At 47.8% G+C, this 15,352-nt stretch overlaps 1 long non-coding RNA gene across 2 annotated transcripts in view; it reads left to right on the forward strand.

The window, feature by feature from the left end:
- LOC135579727 (uncharacterized) overlaps positions 1–14,820 on the forward strand; it is a 32,073-nt gene extending 17,253 nt beyond the window's left edge. The window contains exons 2-5 of one of the 2 annotated variants that reach the window (XR_010473345.1): positions 9,346–9,421; positions 10,018–11,375; positions 12,161–12,367; positions 14,293–14,820. This is a non-coding gene — a long non-coding RNA (uncharacterized LOC135579727). The remainder of the gene's footprint in view (positions 1–9,345; positions 9,422–10,017; positions 11,376–12,160; positions 12,368–14,292) is intronic. The other variant, XR_010473346.1, reaches the window with a different exon arrangement.
- Positions 14,821–15,352: the final 532 nt, after the last annotated feature.

Consider the following 15,352-nt stretch of genomic DNA (forward strand, 5'->3'; position numbering starts at 1 on the left):
CCAAGCGTTTTAAAGAATTGAGGAGAAAAAAGCTCATGTACAGTGAGCTGAAGGAGACTTATTTTATTGACTGTTGAATTTAACTTGCATATGACCCAAGTATTCTTCTGTGTTTATGCTGGTTTTGTGTGGATTAACCTTAAAGCTGTTCTTACAGTAGATTCATTAATCTGGGAAGTTTTTAAAATCCATATTTATTCTATATTTCCAAATAGGCATCTCTCAAGTGTTCCAAGCGATGGAGGTGATGGGGATGGTATCACCCAACAGGCTGTCAGGCTCAGCACTCCCGACTGAACAGGAGAGATCGGGTTGGGTTCAAAAGAGCTTTTCTTAGGAGGAATATATATATTTCTTTTGCTTGGGTACTTAATGTCTCATTTGCTATTCACCCCTTCACCCTTGTTTGGAGGAACAGGTACAGGGGCTGGAGACCCAAGCGTTGCTCTGTCTGCAGCCCGGCCAGCACAGGTGATGGGGGGACCCTCCGTCCTGCCCGTGTCCCCAGCCACCGGCTGACGGGTGTTCCCAGCACCAGCGTGTCCTTCACCCGTGATCCTCAGGCTGCAGCTCCCAGCCTCCAAGGGTGGGATGTGCTCAGAAATGTGACATTCTGTGCTCAAAAATGTGACATTCTGTGCTCAGAAACGCGATATTCTGTGCTCAGAAACGTGATATTCCCCCAGCCCTTCCGGCTTCCCCGTGACCTTCACTGGCTCCGGCAGCTGCCCTGGCAGATAATGATCAGCTTTTAAATGGTCTGTTTGCCAAGAAGGAACTTTTTGTCTCTTGAGTGACTTTTGCTGAGTTTCTCATTTGTTCTTCTATTAATGTTATTTTTTTTTTTTGTGTTGAGAATTTCCTTCTAAGGTTTAAATTTAGTTCTTTTTACTATTTTTACCATATTGTATTAATCTTTAGTGTTCTCCTGCTGTGCTATCGCTTTCTCTTTGCCAATTGTTTGTTCAATTGGGGTTTGATTTCTTGGTGGGATCCTGAATTCCATGTGCGTGCTGGAGGCAGCGGGTCCTGTGGGTCAGGGTGGCCATGGTGGCTCCTGCGGTTTTCACAGGTGGCTGCGGTGGCTCTGGTGGGTCAAGGTGGCCGTGGTGGCTCCTGGGGGTGTCACAGGTGGCTGCGGTGGCTCTGGTGGGTCAAGGTGGCCGTGGTGGCTCCTGGGGGTGTCACAGGTGGCTGCGGTGGCTCTGGTGGGTCAAGGTGGCTGTGGTGGCTCTGGCAGGTGTCACAGGTGGTCGTGGTGGCTCTGGTGGGTCAAGGTGGCTGTGGTAGCTCCTGGGGGTGTCACAGGTGGCCGTGGTGGCTCCAGCGGGTGTCGCGGGTGGCTGTGGTGGCTCCTGGGGGTATCACGTGTGGCCACAGTGACTCTGGTGGGTGTCACAAGTGGCCATGGTGGCTGCTGGGGGTGTCACAGGTGGCCGTGGTGGCTCCAGCAGGTGTCACAGGTGGCCGCGGTGGCTCCGGTGGGTGTCACAGGTGGCCGGGACCCCCGAGCCGTGCACTGCTCCTGATCCTTCCTTCCTTCTTTTGCTCTTTCTCCTCATTTCAAGCCCTCCTGGTATTTTCCATACCCAACAATTCAAAACGTCTTAGCAGTCAAGATGCAGTGACACAACATCCAACACTTTACTGCAACTCAAGTGTATCATTTTTCTTTTTCACTTCCCAGTCCATAATGCTGTCGGGAGAGTCAATCAAGTTCCTCCACAAAGATTCCTTTTCCTGAAAGTGTTGTTTATTTCATGCCATTACAATGCTTGCTTGAGTTTAGAGATATATTTTTTCCTTACAATTTTCTCCAAATGGATCATCTCCCGCTGAAATAAACACCTGAGTGCGCTGCCCATAGGATGTTGTTGGGAGTGGTGGCTCCCAGAGAATTTGAGCTCTCTGCGGAAAAACTGCTGAAAATTCCTTAAGAAAATGAAGCATTGGCTCATTAGAACAGCTTCTGCTCCACGGCAGTTTCAGCCCCTGGGGATGCAGAGGGAGGATAAGAATACAGGCACAACCTGTGTTTTCTAGTGGGTGCGCAGGGGTTGTTGTAGAGCTGTGACAAACACGGGCTGCGGCTTCACGTTCAGCTGCTGCAAATAGAAAGTGAGAGCTGGAAATTTGCTGCTTCTATCTTTTGCTGATGAAGATCTGTCCAGGTGGGCTCAGGATTTCTGCGAATTACGTCACCGGGCGTGAATCTCCATCCCGGGGCAGCCGGGCTGGGGGGACGGGTCCCAGGGACGTCCTTGTACATGTGCCATAAGCGCCCTGCAGCGATGCTGCTGATTGCGAGGGGGGCTGGATAAACTGTATTTACTAATTACTCGTTAACTACTGGTTAACTAATATTGGTGCTTCATAAAAAGTGCTGTGTACTGAAGAAACTTCTTTCTTTTCCCTTTGAATGTAAGATTTTTGTTCACATTAACACAACACTGATAACAAACCCCCCAATTCTCCCCGAGCCCAGACGTTCCTTAAGAGCTGTCGCAGAACTCTGAGGGAAAGGTGTCACCAGCTTTTCCAATTTAACCTGTTGTTCATGAATTTTCATTTTTCATGGGGTCACAAAAACATCAAGTTTTCCATTCCGGTTTTGTATATTTCTTCTCACATAACACATGTAACAAAATTAGATCCATGCGTTTATTTTTGTTTGTTTCAAGTTGATATACATACTGATACCTTTTGCTTGCTGAGGTTAATTCACCAAGGGAAACGTACCAGGCAGACTGCTATTTTCCATGTGATAATCTGCCATTTTCCAAATAATTATCTTTTCTTTCCTTGTTTAGAGATCATTGTGGTGTGGGTTTTTTCCTGTGTGTCAAACCTGGATGTTTTGCCAGAAACCATCCATTTTTGGCCTTGTGCATGAAGAGCTCTCTGGGTTTTATTTATTAAGAAGCATTTTAAGGTGTGATGGCTGGCTGGCGGCGTCTCTTCCCCGCCTGGATCGCAGCAGTTTCCAAAGCCGGGGCAGGTGCGGTTCCAGTGCTGATGTTCGTTTCTGGAGGTGTCTCTGGTCCTGAGGACGTGTTGTTTGCAGGGTGCCAAAGCGGGTGCTGGGGGGTTTGATCCTGCTCCGCACCCGCCGCCTGCGCTGGGGGAGTCCGGGCAGGAGTTCCGTGGGAACTGGAAGGGAAAGGCCACCCAGGCCATCAGGTAACCTGGAATTCTATCCTATGAGAGCTGACCAAAGCGCCAGAATCATAGAATCCATTTGGTTGGAAAAGCCCCTCAGGATCATGGAGTCCACCCACAACCCACCCTGTCACTGCCCCATGTCCTGAGAACCTCATGTCCGTCTGTCCAGCCCTCCAGGGCTGGTGACTCCAGCACTGCCCTGGGCAGCCTGTTCAATGCCCCACAGCCCTTTGGGCAAGAAATTGTTCCCACATCCAACCTCAACCTCCCCTGGCGCAACTTGAGGCCGTTTCCTCTGCTCCTGGCGCTTGTTCCTGGGGAGCAGAGCCCGACCCCCCTGGCTCCAAGCCCCTTTCAGGCAGTTCAGAGATCAGAAGGTCTCCCCTCAGCTCCTCTTCTCCAGCTGAACCCCCCAGGTCCCTCAGCCGCTCCATCACACTTGTGCTCCAGCCCCTCACCAGCTGAATTTCTGGATTTTACTAATATGGTTTGTTAGTTTGGGGCATTATACACATATTGGCTCCATCCCCTTCTCTCCACTCGCTCCAGAGCTGCTGTCCCAGAGCTGTCCCCATCACCTGGCCAACTCTCCCGGGGTGCATGGGGCTGAACCTCCAAAGGGGAAGATGAAGAAGGGAGAAGCAATGACTGTAAATGCAGCCCAGCGATGCATTTAATCAGCCTTCATAGTTTTTGGAGGCTAAAATTCAGTAATTTCCTCCCATTCAGGGAGGACTGAGAAAACTTTTGGAGGCGTTTTTGTCTGAGACTGAATGGGTTGAAGCTTCCACTCGTATTGGCGGCACTTTCTTGGCACAGCTCGGTTGCCCAATTCAGTGTGATCCGCTGTTTTGCTACATTTTTCAGCCAGTGTAAATTGGTGCTGCTTTTTTGCAGCCATATGCTGTGTCACAGGACATGGGCACCGTCCTCCTCGCTCTGTTTAAATGTGCTTTCCACTAGTGTTTTGGCTTCTGCAAAAGCACTTTAATATTTCTGTTTACTCTTTTGGAGACAAAATCAATATTTGTTAGATGCAATTATGAAGAATGATGGATGTGCTGTCAGTGGTATGAGAGTATGAAAAATAATATTATGGCACAGGCCTGCTCTTAATAAAAGCAGAGAGGGGTACAAGTAGCCAGCCTGAACAATCCCATCCCAAACCATGGGTTCTGTAATAAACAGGAAGCTTTTCAAGTGTTGCTTTAAATTGGAGCTGATTGCCTGCTTCATGGCACTGATTGAAAATTTGTTTAAATAAGAGTTAATGTGCTTGGGCCGTGTTTGTGCCCCTTGGGGTGTATTTTGGTGACTGCCCTGCGTGCCCCACACACGGCTCTGCAGATCCGCTCTGTCTTCTGCATCACGAGCCGTCGGTGCCGGCTGGAGAGCTGCCGTCAGTACAGCCCGGCCATGCCAGTCATTTCATTTGCCTTCGATTTTTAGTCTTGGCTTAATCCTAGACAGCTTGGAGGCTCATGGCATCGTCTCACCGAGACAGGCCACACGTCCCAGACTCCTTCCCAGCCCTCCGGGGGTTGTACCCGCCTCTCTTTGCGCCATCCCATGCCCAAGCTCTGCCTTCCTTGTGGGGGTGAGAGCTGATCACTTCTCCATCCCTTGCTCATGGGAAGGATGTTGGAATCTGCCATCATTTCTACATATATACGGATATAAGCAATGCCTCTTTTTCAGATGTCATGTATATTTGTAGCACAATCTGCTGGTTTTAATAATTAACTGTGTGTTCCTGGAGATGGGCTCGCTGCCCGCCTGCTCCCCCACAATCCAACAGGTGGCTGGAGCCATGAGATTCAGATTTATGAGGCTGTTGGTTTTAAGTATTTTTAAGTATTTTAAAGTATTTTAAAGTATTTTAAAAGTATTTTTAAAGTATTTTAAAGTATTTTTTTTCTCAATATTCCTATACTGCCTTGTAGGTTTTACCAAGAAGTGACTCTCAAAACGTGATTTCCCCAGGTGAATGGAAGCAGTGAAGAAGCGGTGGCTGGGAATGAGCAGTACTGGAGGGGCTGGTTTTTCTGAGCTTAGCAGTGAGTGCAGGTGATGAGGAAAGGGAAGAAACGCTGGTGACTGTTTGCGTGACCTAAGCACTTCCTCAAAGGGCAGCAAGTGCACAAGAACGAAATAGGGTCTAACGTGTGAGCTGCGCAGCCAGCGAGGCTGTGAGAGCTGGGAGGATCCGTGTGATCCGAGGCTTTGTGCAACCAGGTGCAGAAATTCTGGTCCCTGGATTAAAACCCAGCAGGAGCCCAGCGCCCACCCCGGGAGGGGACCGGGGGTCCCACCGCTGCGGGGACAGAGGATTCTCACCCTGGTGCATCTTTGCGGGACCCAAATACTTCATAGTGCCCATTTTGCTGATGTGCATGTATGGCTTTGTTTGTGGATGGTTTGGTTTTCTTTCCTTCTCTGTGTTCAAGGTTAAACCTTCCACTATGGAGAATTAGTTGGTAAAAGACAGAGGATGCTGATCAGTAGGAGCGGGAGAAGATACATTTTACAAAAGATTTTTAGCCGCAGTACCTGAAGATAGATCAATATTTTCTATTTGCCTTAGCACTAAGCTTATTTTCCTTCATCACTGAAGAGATACTCACTTGTGCCTGCTACCAACACATTAAACTGTTCTCTTCTGATAAATGGCAAGGCAAACAATAGAGCTTTCCAGGAGCCACTTTGCTGTGCAGAATTACATCGGTCCCTTTGGAGCACGGAGAGAACCACAGCTCTGCCTTAGCCTGGGGAGTCCGAGCTGGACCCGAGCGCGGCTGCTGGAGGAACCTGATCTGTCCCGCTGCTCGGGGACCCTCAACGTGTGTCCCTGTGGCTGGTGGGAACACCCCCTGGGGACACGTGGAGAACCCTGTTTACAGGTGTTTACCCGTCCCTGTTTGACGGTCCTGTGAGCTGTGGTACAAACACCGCAATAAACCAGCTTACTAGAGCTGGGATTAAGCCTTATACATGGCCGACAAACGCAGCAACTTAAGGCCAACTAAAAGACAAGGAAAGCACATAATTACTGATTCCCCTCTGCTCCCTAACGCGTTTGTTGTCTGGACTTATAAAGGAATTATGAGTACCTAAGATGTGATAAGTATTAAGAGAAACCAGCAGAGCAGAAGCGGCGTTTGGGGTCACGCTGGGTGACGTGCCCGTCACTTGTCCCAGGAGGGACCGGCGAGCACTGACGCTCATTCCTCTAACGGGGAAAAGAGGGTGAGTCTGGTTTTAAACACGGGAAGGATTGGTCAGCATGAAGTAAAACCACTGAAATGTTGGTTCCTAGGCTCTTCCCTGCAAGGTAGTCAAAGTTTAAGGGGTAACACCATGGTAAGGTGATATAGGGGTTACAATAAGTTGCGAAGGATACATATACTTTGCGTTTCACTGAATTTCTGGATTTTACTAATATATTTTGTTACTTTGGGGCACTATACATATACATTGATGTTTTTGTTACTTTCATGCAAGAAATTGTGATATTGGTGCTTTTGTCCTGTAAAAAACTATGCCTAGATAGTACATTAAATTCTCCTTGAGGAATAAGATAGGAAGTAAAACAAAACAAACCAACTATAGCCATGTGAGTGCTGATATTGCTCTGAAAGTGTAACAGTCTGGTGTAAGTTGGTGCCGCAGATGTGGCTGATGTGTCTGGAGGCTCCAGTTCTATCCCAGGTGGGCTGCAGCCCTGTCTCATGGAAACCCCCATGCAACAAGGGCTATAATATAATGTAATATAATATAATATAATATAATATAATATAATATAATATAATATAATATAATATAATATAATATAATATAATATAAAATACAATAATCAATAAATAACCCTGGTGTTTTACCAGGGCAGCCAGGCAGCCTTGTGTTCACAAAGTGGTCAGGCTGTGGGTGCAAACCTGATCAGTCTCCTGTGGGCCAACATACATCACCAGTGGATTTAGCTTTGGTATTGAGGCAGTGACTGCAGAATGCAAAGCTCCTGCAGATATTGCTGTTAGACCGCGGTGGTGTTCTGGAGGCACAGATATAGTGCATTTCTTCAGATATTCAAGCCAGTGGTGCCTTTACTCTTACTAATAATTCTACGGGTGACTGCAGTGTGTGCTGCTTTGTGGTGGTGCCGTGCGTGGTCCCCAAGCACCCGCAGACCCGAGGGTGCCGGAGCGGGCGCTGCCGGTTCCGCTGGGTGCTGGTGGGTGTCCCCAGAGCTGGGGACAGCCGTGTCCTGTGTCCTGCAGTGCCAGGACCAGCGCCGGGGCTCCCAGCACCGACTTTCTCTGAGATTCCATGGGATTTGGGTGTGGGAGAAATACGCGATCACCGCCGGCCCACGTGGTGCTCACGGGTATACGCTTTCCTAATTCCAGGGCTGATTAAACACCTGCGTTCAGATTGCCTGGTAGCATCCAGATTTTATTTGTATGTAAACTGCGCTTCCAGCTCCCTTATCAGCAAACATTGCAATTTCTTACTCAATTGTGTACATGTTTAGTAAGCCAAAAGCAAATCTATTCACATTTGTATTTTTGTTCAGCTCTAAAGCCTCGGCATATGTAAATGGTGCAGAATGCTATTTAAAAGTTTTGCAGAATATTTATTTTTCCCCTGAAGAATGGCTTCCACCAAACAAGGAGGATTTAGATACTTTCCAATCGTGTTTGGCTCCTTAAGCCTAATTCCAGTGTGGAATTGTAGATGGTCTTCAGGTGCAAAAGCATTTGCATTGGGCGAAACGTTCTCGAAAGGCAGAGCTGCGTTAAGGGCTCATTTCCGAAGCTGCAGACAATTTGAAGGAATACGGTGCTGCTTTTTCAGCTGTGGATAAATAGTGACACATTTGTTGTCTCCTCATAAAACTTCATATATTCGTAATTACAGCATCAATTCATCATAGTTATCTTTGTCATCAATCTTCACCAGCACCAACTGATGCAGACAATTGCTTGCAAGGGTGTTTTTTAATGTGGTTTTACTAGAGCTTCACACACCTAAGTGTGGTTCTGCCAATATTGTTTCGCTTTCCCTGTTCTTCAGGCTTCGGAGGCTCTTCAGGCTCCTGCTCTGGGCAGGTTATGGTTGTTGTGTCTGCTCACTGCCCAGGGCAGCAGAGGGAAGCCTGGCTGCTTTCCCCAATGTGGGAGGGATGTGGTGCTGGGGGCGATGCTGCGGCACAAAAACCCATTTCAGCAGACTGGGTGATGTAAAAGGAATCAGTGCTGCCCGTCAGCTGGACCTCCGGGGGCTTCAGTAAACTTCACTTTTTCACAGAATGTGGGAGACCAAGAGGAAATGGCCTCAGGGTACGCCAGGGACTGTTAGGGTATTAGGAAAAGATTCTTCATGGAGAAGGCTGTGGGGCATTGGAACAGGCTGCCCAGGGCAGTGCTGGACTCACCATCCCTGGAGGGCTGGACAGACGGACATGAGGTTCTCGGGACATGGGGCAGGGACAGTGGTGGGTTATAGTTGGACTTGATCTTGAGGGTCTGTTCCAACCAAAATGATTCTATATAACAGGAAACAGAGAAGTTTTGTTGCAGGTCTGTGATGCTTCATCTCATTTCTCCAGCGCTTCGGTGACCTCAGGCTCTCTGCCCGCGTGCATCCATGACAAACCCACAGCAGTGAGTGACAGAAAGTCAGAAGAGAGCAGAGGTGGTTATGATGTAATGATGTTTTCTTTTTCATTAAAGCAGCGCTGGATCTCAGAGATGCCACAGGAACCGTGGCCTCCGTGGGACAGCTGGGCACCGCACCATAAAATCCTGTGTTTTGTCACACTGGCAGAGTTGAGTACAGACCCCAACGGGGAGAGCAAACCCAATAAAGCAAACAGAGATGGCATTTCCCGCAGGGACTGCACAGCAGATGGAGTTTACACGGCTCAGGGAAACAGAAATATGCACACTTGAGCTTGATCCAGCTTCCTGAAGTCAGTGGGAGTTTGCTTTTGACTTCAGTGGTGGATTTGGTGCTTTTAAGGGTTCTTTTGTTTGTTTTGGTTTAGGAGAAAATACCACCTCTGTTATTCTTACAGATACTGAGCACTCACAAGTTTCTCTGTATATGATGTATAAACTAAACTACGCCCAGGTAGATTTTCCTCTGATATGTGTTTTTGCTGTTGTGTTTCATCTCCCGGGGCAGCTTGGCTGGTCACAGGCTCCAGAGCTTTAAAAGACACGTGAAACCCCCGCTGCTTCCCAACCAGGGGGCAAAGCAGGTAAGGACCCTCATTACACTTTTCTGATGGCTTTGTACAACTATGTTTAGGTTTGGAAGAGATGTGAATGTTCCTCCTCTGAGGAGCTTTGCACCATCACCCTCAGAAATGGATTATTTGTCATTGAAACGGTCAATAAAGTAGAGAGCATAAGGACAGGTTGGCCATGACGTGGGTGCACGTGGTGCCTCCGGAGGTTCTTGTGCCAGACGTGGGCACGAGAGGGGAGCAGGAGCGCCGGTAGGTCAGAGAGCTCCTTGCTTTCTCTCTCTTTTTCTCTTTTTAATGTATTTTCCTCTTTTTCTTTCTAAACCCCACATTTGGATGCAGTTATCAGTTTTCTTACTTTCCTTTTCCTCCCCATCACACGATCAGCATTTTAGAACAGTCTCAAAGCGAGTAGTATTTACCATTTCTTCTTTCCAAGGTAATTCCTCAAACACGCTGGTGCACTGAGACTCCTGACCCCGCTCAGTGTAATCAAATAACTATTGATTGCGCTTAACCTTACAGATCTTAAAGACTGATAGCTTTAATGGTTAATTAACAATTGTTAATTGCTTCAGTCGTGAAAAGGCTTTTTTATTCTTTTCCAGCTATTATTGCAAAGCCCGTTCCTGCCCTGCTGTGTGTGCCCTGATACGGCGTTGAGCCACCACTGGATTTCAGGCAAACCTGTGGTCCCAGAGCATCCCCACCCTGGAGCATCCCCCCATTCCAGAGCATCCCCCCCACCCCAGAGCATCCCCCCCATTCCAGAGCATCTCCCATTCCAGAGCATCCCCACCTCAGAGCATCCCCCCCATTCCAGAGCATCCCCATTCCAGAGCATCCCGCCCCAGAGCATCCCCCCCCCCCCATTCCAGAGCATCCTCCCATTCCAGAGCATCCCCACCCCAGAGCATCCCCCCCATTCCCAAGCATTCCCCCATTCCGGAGCATCCCCCCATTCCAGAGCAACCCCCAGCGCTCCCCATCACCCAGGTACCCTTTGAGTTCTTAACCCATATTCTGGGAAAAACGGAACAGACGCCTTCGAAGCTGTTTTCACAGCAAATAACAGGAATCCCCACCTCCCTGGGGTACCTTCATACCTAGTGACCTTTTTTCCCCGTCTTGCTAATGACAACATACTTTCTTTTCACATTCACTCAGTGTTGTCTGCTTTTTTATTTTCCAGGTGACTGTTTTCAGCCTTTGCTGTGTCCTTCTGCGAAGCAGCGTCAGCGCTCGGGCTGGTGTTCCCGTCAGGACGCACAGACCCGCTTCGCTCCTTCCCTAAGAGCTTCCTATTGACTGAGCTGCAATTGCAGTCGCCAGAGCCTAATGGTAGGGCAAGGACAAATCCTGCGGGGGCAAACTGCAGCTCTGCTCAGGTCTAGGCTGCTATTAACTTTGTGTGGTATGGAGCAAGCCGTATAACCTCGCTCTGCCTGTGTTTTATGAGGTCCAAAAGAAAATTACAGCTTTTTCCACGTTAGAAAGTGGTACAAATAAAGAAAGAAATATATAAATGCTAAGTTCATGTTATTACGTTCAGACTCTTTACTTCAAAGAAATTACTCTGTATAGGAAAGTTATTTTTAAACACCATTTATTTTCAGTTGTTGCAAAAGTTCTCTTGCACATCCAGTTAAAACCCACGTTTTGTGTGATTTATAACTTAAAAAAAATCAATTTTGGCTACGAGTCTTTCATGTTTAGTATTTTAGTATTAGGTGTGAGACTCTGGCAGTGAGTCACGGGTAAACCACAGAATTAGTAGTTGTAGTTTCTGAGGGGTTGTGGAGTTTTTCTGAGAGCCCTGGAGGAAACTTCAGCCGCCGTCGGGAGGAACAGCTCTGCAGGTGCACCTGGTGCGTTCCCCATCCGCGCCAGGTTCGTGCTCACTGACACCACTAGGAGACACCTTTTCCGGACCTCACCCTTCTCAGTTGCTCCCTACCTGTTCTGGGTAAGTGTTGCAAATAGATGATCTTTAAGGTCCCTTCCAAGCCAATCTGTTCTGTGATCCCGTGTTTCCTGTGTGCCATCGTCAGGCTGATTGAAAGCGGGTGCGTGTGGGTGGATCAGCTGCGAGAAGCCGCTGTCTGTCATCCCTCCTCTACCCTTGGGTGCTTTTGAAAAGTGGGGAGGGCAGCTCAGGCGCAGAGTCCCAGGTGCACGGCAACTCAGCTCTGCCCAGCCTGACTGATTGGGGAAAATATCCAGAGAAGTGTGTAAATGATCCTGAGCTCTGAGATGACCAGGGGGTTCTGGCTCCATCAGGCCGCCTGAGCTGACCCGTGCTCTGTTCCGTGCCTGCGCACCGCCCGGCGCACAGTGACACGGGACGAGCCCCGGTGACAGGAGCGGCACGGTGCACGGATAGGGTTATCCCGTACTGCTTCCCAGGTGTCTGAGCAGCTGAAACAGCATCTCCTCGTGCTGTGAGCGCAACACCATGCACCATTAGCTGCAGAGGTCCCGAACTGCCAAGGAGATGGACAAACAGCTCTGGCACATGGCTGAAATACTGCAGGGAGAAAGAAAATGTAGCGTAGCACCATCGTGAGGCAAAAACATTCTTATATTTCATCATTGCAAGATATCTCAAAATCTGCTGTCAGCCAGGACCAGCATGCCAGGGTTCCTGTTTATAACATCACACAAATATTTTTGTCGCCTCTTCCATCAACTTAACAACAAAAAAACCACAAGGCTTTCAGTTTATCCTTTCCTGCCTGATCTTCTTTCCAGGCTAAACAAAGCAAGTGTCTCATCTAGATGCCAGGCTGTAGTTCATCTGGGCTTTATCTCTCCTGGTGCAGAACCTTCTCGTCCCTGCCATCCCCAGCTCGCGGTGCCGCGGGACCGACAGCTCCATCGTTCTCTTTCCCCATCTTCTACTTATTACGGAAGATGCAGAGACCTCTGTCACACGGGGGCTGGAGGGGAGTGGAACAGGTAATTGTGAGAGGAACACAGTGTATTTTTCTCCTTGGTTTGAGCAATCTCTTTTACTTTCTCTTGTTTGTATAGATTACACATCCTTGCCCATCCGCTTTGCACCTCCAGTGTTGCTTGAGCATCCTGATGATAAAAATAGCTGACTAACTCTGGTTGACAACGATCTGAAAAAAGAGTCAGTGGGAGTGTGCCTGCCCTATTTTTTTTGCTTAATTAAAATATCTCCTCCATCTCAATCCCATGCGATTTCGTTTCTCTTCTTCCAGAATAGTGAACTTGAAGTGTTACATGCATTTATCTCAAAACATGGACCCCTGACCATGTCACACCAAATGTCCCTGTTCCCAGAGCTGGCAGGAGTCAGGGGGTCCCTGTCCCTCCCTGGTTCAGCAGGTCACCAGGACCTCTCCATGGATGCCGAGCATCTCCAAGGCTGGAGCTCTGGGCAGCCGGCCCGTTATCCATCCATCCGCACTGGAAAAGGGTGTCTTTGTGTTCAGACATAGTTTCCTGTATTTAGTTTAGGCTGTGCAGAGCGCTGCCTTCCTCACCAGGCAGCCCCTTCATGCCACGGGGAATAGCGTGTTTCTCAGTGCTAGTCCAGCTGCCCAAAACTGTGCCGTAGTTATAATACTGGCATTAAAAATGAGATCTGAGGTCTGAGCCCACCTCCCTGCTCCACACAGCGCCCGGGGAGCCGCAGCTAAACCACTCCTGAGATAATCCAGCACTTGATGGTCCGTTCTAAAAGCTTATTGCAGATTTGCTGCCATATTAGCCAGCTCGAGCTCTCACTTGCGGCCCCTTGCGATGCAGATGCCCCTTCAGCTCTGGCTGCGGCTGTCGGGAACCAGGTGGCTGCGGATGCGCGGGGTTCCCAGGGGGCTTTGAACTCAGTAAAATGGGGACAGATACACATGTGCACTGTGACTGATCCCGCAGTTTTTCATTGGTCTGGACCAATCTGGCTTTTTTTTTTCCTAAAAGTAAACAAACAAACAAACAAAAAAGAAAAAGAAGGAAGGTAGAGCTTAATAAGCGATAGTCCTGTATGTAAAATAAAGAGTGAATGGCAAAACGTAGCACTGGGAGCTCAGGAAAAGCCACATGAAGCCAAGAGTCCCAGCTCATTTAAGCCCCAGACCCAGTGTATCACATTTTTAGAATGTTTCTAACGGAGCTGACTACAGGCAGACCAAACTGTGGTGTTTTTCAGAAAATAGAGTTCTTGTTTTCCGCACAGCTTCTTCAGACACATTGCCATACTGTGACAGGAAGGAAATCTGAATCTGTTCTAGGTGGAAGCATGATAGATTTCTTCTGTAGGTGTTATCTATCCTACACATTCCTGGTTAGTTAGCGGGTTTCAGTAATGGGACAGCGCAAGGAAACACCTTATGGGACTGAATATTACAGGGCTGCAATATTGCAGTGCAGACTCACACTCAGCTTCAATGACGGTGTCAGTTCAAGCATGGCTGTTGAATGATCTAATCCGGTCCCTTAGACACCTTGTTCTGAGGAAGACTGCGAGTTTCAACTGGGGACTAGCAAAAAGAATTAAATAGCTTAACTGGAACGCTAGAAAATGTGTGTAATGACCAGGCTTGAGGAATGTTATTGAATTTTTGAAAATGTGGAGTTTGATCAGGACAGAAAAATGTCCCGTATCACTTACATCTCAGAGCAGAGGTGGAATGTTGGTGTCCGGGGTTCGGCCGCTGCTGGGCCTGCGGTCGGGAAGGGCTTTGGGGTGGAACAGCGTAACTGCAGAGGCTTGATCTCTTCTGCTGGACACCAGCGTGGTTCTTCAACTGGGGGCAGGTGGCTGCAGCCGGGGACCTGCTGGGCCAGCCTCCTGGTGTCCATTCAAAAGCTCTCTTTTCTTTCACTCTCAGTTCCTTTATGCTTTTCTACTTCAGCTTCATCCTCTACAATAAAAGAGCAAGAAATTTCAACCCCGAGGAAGAATGGACAGGCAGAGGTTCCTGCGTGTGTTCACTGCCCGTGTTCACTATTGGCTTCTGAGATGAGAAGAAGGCAGGTGCTTATGGGGGAGAAGCCAAATCCCCAGCAGACGGAAGCGCTGTGGTCTGCAGTGACGGCCAAGCACAGTAACGTGAGTTTATTTCTTGCTGGAAGGATCCAGAAGAGTTGTTGTATTTACTGCTGCTCTCTGCTGTGAAGTGCAGGCACCGGGTCCCCTGCACGGAGAACAAATTCCTGCAAAGGAAAAGGATGAAATGGTTTCAAAGTGTGCGTGGAAAACCCAAAAAAATGCAAAATTTCAGCTGATTAGAAAATAACAGCTCTCGAGTGGAGCTGGGTTCAGTCTTTCTTCTTTTGAGATGTTTGAGAAGGATTCTTTTATTTAGAGAATATTTCTCGATTAGATATTTTACTGCACAAAATAATAATTATGCAAATAAATCCATAGTTCCCATATTTAACTTAATTTTCTTTCTCATATGTTCCATTCTTCATTTATTTCATGTTCTAAAACTAAATATTTTGAAAGAAAATGAAGACTCTATAGGAAGAAGATAACACTGAGCCCCTTCTAGCAAGACGTGCTAATCAGAACGTTAAAAATGGCTTTTATTCTCCAATTTGTTATATGCCAAAGCCTCCTCTTTGCTGCTGTGCCAGGGGAGCAGACATTCCTTCAAGTAAGGTTTTATTCCTAGTGGCTCTTGATCAATATATTATAAGAATTCTTAGAATAATGAGGAAAGACTCTTATATTCTCAGAAAAAGACAATATAGCAGTGAAAAAGTAGCCATGGAAAATTTGTCAGAAGGGCAATTTCCAGCTAAGGAGGACATACATTAATCTCTGCTCTAAAAGTCAAGTGTTCTTATTACCGCTTGCTTATTGTTCAGTACTGCATGTCCTCAGTTTGCTACCAATTCAAGTCCCATGTGTTTGAAAAACTAAAGAGAAACCCAGTAAGTTTCTAAATGTCAGGAATTGAGGGACAT

The sequence above is a fragment of the Columba livia genome, chromosome 6 (genome assembly GCF_036013475.1).
Source record: "Columba livia isolate bColLiv1 breed racing homer chromosome 6, bColLiv1.pat.W.v2, whole genome shotgun sequence".
Classification (NCBI taxonomy): Eukaryota; Metazoa; Chordata; class Aves; order Columbiformes; family Columbidae; genus Columba; species Columba livia.